General features: G+C 45.4%; 1 protein-coding gene and 1 long non-coding RNA gene across 3 annotated transcripts in view; one reads left to right on the top strand and one right to left on the bottom strand.

Moving 5' to 3' along the window:
* Positions 1-7,880, bottom strand: part of LARGE (like-glycosyltransferase) — a 375,239-nt gene that overhangs the window by 163,451 nt on the left and 203,908 nt on the right. The window lies entirely within an intron of this gene.
* Positions 2,254-7,880, top strand: part of LOC105509279 — a 25,604-nt gene continuing 19,977 nt past the window's right edge. Inside the window, exons 1-4 of one of the 2 annotated variants that reach the window (XR_001001412.1) lie at positions 2,254-2,369; positions 2,879-3,023; positions 3,386-3,470; positions 4,769-4,909. This is a non-coding gene — a long non-coding RNA (uncharacterized LOC105509279). The remainder of the gene's footprint in view (positions 2,370-2,878; positions 3,024-3,385; positions 3,471-4,768; positions 4,910-7,880) is intronic. The other variant, XR_001001411.1, reaches the window with a different exon arrangement.

Here is a 7,880-nt window from a genome sequence, read left to right as displayed (position 1 = left end):
CAGAGACAGAAAAGGAACGCGTGCATTTGGGGAACCATCTTGGCCGTGGCATGGGTAGACTGCTGATTGGGGTCGCAAGTGTGAATTGAGGTGGGAGCTTGGGGCTGAGCTGTTCTGATGAAGTTGTAAAGGGAAATTAGAGCGAGATCCTAGAAGGCGGTAAGTGAGCCACTAACAATATCTGGCCTTACTCGTTTGCTTTCTAGGCAACGAGGAGCCACAGAAAGCTTTTGAACAGGGAGTGGCACAGCCTTTGAGGAAGATTTCTCTGGAATCCATACGAAAGGCTGGAGGATAAAAGGAGGCAGAAGGCAAAGTCAAAAGGGTCAGACAGGAGCTAGCAAAGGCTTATTCGAACAAGGCAGCCATTAGAAACAATTACAAGAAAGAGAAGTTTCTAGTTTAAAAGAACTTTATGAAGTTCTCGTCAAAAAGAAAATGCAGTCGTGAATTTCCAGGTTGGCTACAGAGCAAGCCCAGATTTGGGCTCATGGTGTAAAGAGCACAGCCTTCAGGATCCAGGGACAAAGGGAGGCATGGCATCTTTCTTTCTCCCAAGAAACAGCTCCAGGATGTGGGTGATGTGCAAAGAAATTCTAGAATCAGCTCATGTCTAAAGATATTTGGGAAATCCATTGTGTCCAGTGAGGTACTGTAAGGTGATGAGTGGAAACAAGAATGAAAAAGGTGCTTGCTGATTCCAAAAACCTTACACACAGACACACATCTCTGATATCAGGTGGATTTGGGTAAGGGTCATGTGAAGTTAATCAAGAAATCAAGGTAAAAGGGAAAAGGGACATGGAATTTGGGAAATGACTAAGAAATGCTGAAAGATAAAATTTGTGTGGTGTACCTTAAAGAGAAACTCCTCCATATCAGGAGCCTGCCATCCACACAGGCATTCTGAGCCCCCTTTTTTTCCCCCTCTACCCATTTGTGATGGTCTCTCTGGGGGACCTCATTCATTCACACAGCTCCCTACACCACCCTTAGCCTGAGAAGGGGCCTGGCTGGGCCACCAGCCCGACTGGGATTCATCACTGAGCCCAGCCTTTGGTTGCAGCCAAAACAGGAAAGAGAATGAAGGAGGCTAGAAATACCATAAAGACAAACTTGGAGCTAGTGCCGACCAAACCAGTTCCCTGCTTCAAAAATGGAACCATACTGAAGCGTCAGCTGAAGAAGGCTGCACAGCTTGAAAGAGGAAGCATCAAAGGAAACTTGGTGGAGAGGAGAGTGTGAATAGGGAAGTGCCAACAGGGACACGTGCCGGGGGTGGGAAGGCAGGCAGGATGCCCAGTGAGAGTGACAGAGGCCAGCAGAGCACGAGTGTGCAAGGAAACACAGGGAACAAGAGGCTGCGTGGGTGACGGAGTGTGCGGGGGTGACAGGCGGATACAGCACATGACGCAGAGTGGAAGACAATCACAGGTAGAGAAGCGTCAGCAAAGGAATGCATGTTTTCTGTTCTCCTAACAATCTGGCACGCATCGGATAGGAACGGTGAAGGGGGAGAGCATGAGACGGGGTGCAAAGCAGAGCCACAGGGCCAAGGAAGGACTAAGTCCCAGAACACAAAGACCAAGGGTCTTTCTTTTTTTTAATTTGAGACGGAGTCTTGCTCTGTCGCCCAGGCTGGAGTGCAGTGGCCAGAGACCACGGGTCTTTCTTGACTAGGCTGATGATGCTATGGGGGTGGAGGTGGAGGTGGAAGTGGGAATCTCTGGCTCTCAGCCACAGTTCTGTAAGTGTCACCTTCATGCCCTCATCTGTATGCCCCAGTGGGCTCATTACAAGGACAGAATTATCTCTAGATGGAGGAGGGAAGAGTTGATATAATGTAGACCAAACTACACCCAGCCATGCCCGTAGGCTATGGTACCAGAGACCCATCCCTCCCAGAAAATGGTGAACAAAGGCTCTGCATGCACTTATCAACTTTATAACAGTCATAGTAACTTCTCCTCCTTGGTTCATTCATTTATTCATCCATTCATTCATTCGCCAATTATTACTGAGTGTCTGGGACAAGCTGGGCACTTCAAAACATACTGAACATGACCAACCAATCACCTGCCCTCAGGGATTTTACAGTCTAGCGGGAGAACACAGAAAACAGTCAGTCTCAACAGCCAGTAAATACACTGGAGGCATCAGGCAGTGATCAGAGTTGTGAAGGAAATAAAGGAAGGAAAGGTGGGGTGGGAGGAGGAGGCTTCTGACTTCCGAAAGGGCCCTCTCTTACAAGGTGAAGTGTGAACAAATACCTACAGGAAGTAAAGGGGCTACAAGGGATCCATGGAAAGAGCATTCCCAGAACTGGGGCCAGGGCAGTGCACACAGTGAGGAGAGCAGCTGTGTGTGAGGTGAGCAAGAGAAGACACAAGGGTGGGGGCCACGGGAGGTGGAGCCAGGAGGGCAGGGCTGAGGGGCTCTGGAAGCTCTCGAAAGGCCAGCGGTCAGGTCTGATGGTGGGTCTGAGCAGAGTCGCTTTGTGACACCCTTCTGCTACCGCATGGGGCAAGGGAAGAATCCCAGGATGTGGTCTGGGAGGCAGGAGCACAGAGGCGACAGGGTGGTGACCTGTCCATTGGCCTCGGGCGGTATTCTGAATGCAAGGGTCAGCAGCAGCAACTGTGCAATAGTGCCTTTCTTTTCAAGGAGCCAGCTGCTCTGATTCAGAGACAGACCCTCCCAGTTGAGGGTTCATCAGGAACTAGAGGACCAGTCAACAAGGTCATTACCTGTCGCCATTGCTGCATTTACTGGTAATCAAAAGGGGCAGGGTACGGTGGGACCATGAACCCAAAGAGAAGGTCTGGGAGCATGCACATGTGCCTCTCAAGCCTCGCAATTGTCCTTTTGCTAAATTTAGGTTGGAACAACACGTTCAAAGCCACCTCGAAAGCCCATCCTCATGTGTGTGACTGTGAACCGCGTCGTAATCTCCTAGAAAGCAAAAACATCAGGCTTACATTTTTCACTTGCCTCTCAGGGCTCAGTGCTCTGCGGTATATACAGTAAGCACCAAATGAATACTTTTCAGATAAATTAAATAATTGCAGAATAGTCATAACAAAAGTGTTCTTTTTTTTAAACAATATTTAATAATTGCTTACTCTATGCCAGTACTTTACAGACAGGGGCAATATGCACCCCTGTCCCGGAGACATTTGGCAACGTCTGGAGACACTTTTGGAATCACAAATCAGGGGAGAGATACTGCTGGTACCTAGTAGGTTAGGAAAGTTGCAAAACATCATACAATGCACAAGACAGTCCCCCCCGGCCCCCTGTAACGAAGGATTTTCCAGCCCCCAAAATCTAACGCTTATAAACCACTCAGCTTATTTAATCTTCACAGCTACTCTTTTTTCCCCAGTTGAGGAAACTGGGCCCGGAGACATTAACTTGCCCGAAAGATCACAGTGCGCCACATTCGAGAGCACAAACGAGGGAGCCGACAGGTCAATACATAGATGGGTAGAGGGAACAGATAGGCAGACAGATTGTGACAAAAATGGGAAAACTGGGAAATACGGAAAGGTACAGGGAATGGATGAAAAGCAGTCCTACACCAAGTTCTGCCAAGAAATGACACATGGCCCTGGGCCGTCCTCTCCTGACTCTAAATCTGAGTGCACACAGCTATAAAATTACAGGAGGGTGTAGAAGATCACTGACTTCCAGCTTTAACATTTTCAGGGCAAGTTTTTCCCTGCAGCTGAAATATTAGCTTTATATAAATACGCGTAAACAAGTGGTAATATTCCTCGTACAAATCCTAAATTCTTTCCCCTTTACTCAACAAAGGCAGGAGATGCCAAATGCCTTATGATATACTCCTCCCCTCCTCCTTCCCTTGCTTCTAAAAATATCTGTGAACAGTCACCTGTGCCACGCACTGAGCCAGGGCTGGAAATATTCTAATACCAGATGTGCAAAGCCCCTTTTAATATGGTGCATTTGTGAAGCGTCCATTACTGAGCCAGGCCCAAGGTGGGCAGTAATTTCCCTACTGCACAGATGGGGCACCACACTGGGACTCCAGCTAACTTTTATCAGCAGCAGGCAAGACTGGGGGAATTGGGGTGCAGGGACAGAATTCCCTCCCCATTAGGATCATGCCTCCCAGCCAGTGTCAATATCTACTTCTCTGCTCAATAAATCCTGATGATCATCTTAATAGAAATCAATACCTACTAAATGGCAAAGGAATGAGAAAGCAAGGCAATATGGATGACAGAAAGAGGTTTTGAGATGAGATGGGAGTAGATTCGGAAAAGCCGGGTGGGGAGAATCAGTTTGTCGTGGCTACCATGGATGGGTCAATGCCAGCAGCAGAAACGAGGCTCCCTGAAGGTCAAGGTGACAGGGGGAAGCCAGGAGGAGTTGGAAGACAGTTATGGATGGACTCCAAATTGGTCCCTAAAGACAATGATGTTTTCTATTTCTTATGACAATATTGTTATAGGGCTGTTAACAAGAATCAAGAAATGTCAGACTGTACCAAGGGATGACATCCAGTCACAGCCTGAGCTGGTTTGATTAAGCCATTTAATTAGCATTTATTTGGCGCTGGGCACTGAACAGAGGGTGATCCATTCACCATCTGATTCAATTCTCACATTAAAGGATGTAGCAGATATTACTCTTGTATATATCACAATGAGGAAACCAAGGCCCATAAAGGTGCTAATATTTTGCTAAACCAAATAAAGTAAAAGAGTGTATCTAACGCCCTGTTTGTCTCACCACCCTACAGCAATATCAGTGAAGATGGACAACATAACATGGAGAGAGATGTAGCTACTAGAGCCCTGTGGCTTCAATCCCCACCATGAATGTCGTTTAAGAGGAAGGTGATCAAGCCCAAATTCACGTTTGCTTGAGGAAGAATACAAATGTATGTCTGTTTATCTTCTTGGTCTGGAAAGTATTATTATCATGTCCATTTTATAGATGCAGAAAGTAAGACCCAGAAAATCTCATGATACACGTGACATCACAAATCTACTGGCTGATAAGGCTGTGACCTGAAACTAGTTCCTCTCTCTAAATGGCTAACACAGAAAACCAAGGCAAAGACAGTCAGGGAAAGCAGGGACTTCCTGAGGCCTGGAAAGGTCAGTGGAAGCTTCTTAGGGTAGGTGAGATTTGAGCAGAGCAAGGCCAGTATTGAAGACATCAGCAGGGAGGACAGGTGAGATGAAAGGACTGGGGACAGGTAAGGGGCATTCAGGGGTCAGGTAGATGGATCTGCACTCACAAGCCCTGATATCAAAGGCCAAGGGTCCACACAAACAGAGAGAACACCCAAGTCTGACCCAGCAATGTCTTGCTCAAAGCCCTTGAAATGACTTCACATCAACTATGCTACTCAATTCATATGATCTGGCTCCTCTCTAGTAGCCCCAACTCCACTTGGAGTATCCCAGATTCATCATCTACACCTATACACACAAGCAGGCTGTTCCTCCAGCCTACAGGCTCTTTATCCCACAAATCAAAAAATTTACAGGATGGCAGGCTCGGTGGCTTACTGCTGTAATCCCAGCACTTTGGGAGGCCAAAGCAGGTGGATCTCTTGAGGTCAGGAGTTCAAGACCAGCCAGACCAACATAGTGAAATCCTGTCTCTACTAAAGATACAAAAATTAGCCAAGCATGGTGGTGCATGCCTGTATTCCCAGCTACTCAGGGGGCTAAGGCAGGAGAATCGCTTGAACTTGGGAGGTGGAGGCTACAGCGAGCCAAGATCACGCCAATGCACTCCAGCCTGGGGCAAAAGAGCAAGACTACATCTCAAAAAAAAAAAAAAGAAATTCTAGGGGATTTCTTCCAGGGCCACCACCAGTGGGAAGTTGTCCCTGACACTACAGGACAGATGCACTCCTAGTAGACAATGCCTCTGTCAGGCAGGTAGGATGCTATACTGCTATACTAGACTGTCCTGCCATGTCCCACTTCCTCACTAGCTACTAGAGGACAGGACCCATAGGTCTACACCCATGTAGTAGACACTCACAGTAATTATCAGGTCTACAAAGAGACAGTTACGAATAGAGGAAGGGAGCAAATATAGCATGAGATGAGTGAGTCCTTGGCCTATGGTTGACCTCAACTTTCTCTACTTTGTCAAAGAAATAATATCCAGCTTTCTTTACTTGTCTGATAATGTTCGTAAAAAGATCCAGAAGCTCGAGGGTATTACCTGTCATAAAAAAAAAAAATAAAAAAAATTTTAAAAAGGCATTCTTGGAATGAGCCTTTATTTCAGAAAAGAAAGCAATTTATGTAGTGTCATCATAAAATAATGCATAGAGATGTTGAACTGACGATGGTATAGTGATAAGAATTCTTGTTTTGTTTATAATATAAGCCTTAATTCCTGCCCTCCCCCAAAATGAGCTAACTTACAATTAAAATACATGTATATAGAACACCAAAGTGAAGATTAAGCAAAAGGCGATATGCAATGGGGAAAGGAATTGGGAAGGAAATAATTACATGAAGTCACAGCCAAAGATACTGACTGCAATCAACCATCCAATTTTAAGGCAGCCACAGAAGGAAGAGTAAAAGACATGAGTTGAATTAGGTCTCTCTCCTGTGACAGAAGGGACATTGAACAATGTCATGGGAAATGGGTTAAGCCTCAGCCTTTCAAGTGATATAAACTATCACTAATGCATTCCAGAAGATGAGGAATCAAATTTACTTGCTGTGCTCAATATCATAGGAGATAAATGTGCTAATAATATGATCAGTTAGGGTATAACCCACCAGACCTTCTCCGTCTAATGACTCTGTCTGCTTCAAAGTAGCCACATTAGGAGGCTTTTCATTTACTTCCACTGAAAATGCCACCAATCCCTCAAAGAGCTGGGTGCCCTTATTTAAGGGCCTGCAAAGCCCATTCCCAAGCAACAGGCAATATCAAGGGCAATGAAGATCAACAACAGGAACACAGGATGGACACGGCCCTGGCCCCTTCCCTAAGCCTTAGTTCCTACAGTTGCAAAGATCATTATCTCTGCTTCCTGAGGAGGGCTGTCAATAGAAGCAAATGAGTTCACGTACACACATGTATAGGCTCTCATGCTTACCCGTTCTCCCCTCATCAAGTCTTTGACCTATAAGATGCCAGGCATGAGTCTCAATGTTGGGGTATGGAAATGACAGAAGTCCCTGCCCTCATGAAGTGCATGCTTTTGTGTGTGTGTGTGTGTGTGTGTGTGTGTGTGTGTGTGAGAGAGAGATAGAGAAAACACAGCTGACCCTTGAACAACACAGGTTTAAAGCACATGAGTCTACAAATACACAAATTTTCCCTCACCTCTGCCACCCCTGAGACAGCAAGACCAACCCCTCCTCCTCCTCAGCCTATTCAACATTAAGATGGAGATGAAAACCTCTATGATGATCTGCTTCCATTTAATACATAGTAAATATATTTTCCCTTTGATGTTCTTAATAACAATTTCTCCTCTCTAGTTTACTGTAAGAGTACAGTATATAATATATAACATACATACAAACTACATGTGAATCAACTGTTACTGTTAAAGCTTCTGGTCAACAGTAGGTTATCAGGAGTCAAACGTTCAGGAAGTCAAAAGTTATATGCATCTCCACGATGTGCTTATTTCACATTGTATGCCTATACCAAAACAACTCATGCACGCTGTACATCTATACACCTACTATGTATCCATAAAATTGTTTTGAAAGCTTCCACCAATTTTTGACTGAGCAGGGGTTACTGCCCCTAATTCCCATGTTATTCAAGAGTCAACTGTAAACAACTGTATTATACAACATATTAAAAAGTAGTAAGGAGAAAAATAAAGTAGGGATGAAAAATGAGAAGTGGAG

This window comes from Colobus angolensis, unplaced genomic scaffold, assembly GCF_000951035.1.
Source record: "Colobus angolensis palliatus isolate OR3802 unplaced genomic scaffold, Cang.pa_1.0 Scaffold173, whole genome shotgun sequence".
Taxonomy (NCBI): Eukaryota; Metazoa; Chordata; class Mammalia; order Primates; family Cercopithecidae; genus Colobus; species Colobus angolensis.
This window is presented reverse-complemented; position numbering and strand designations above follow the sequence as displayed.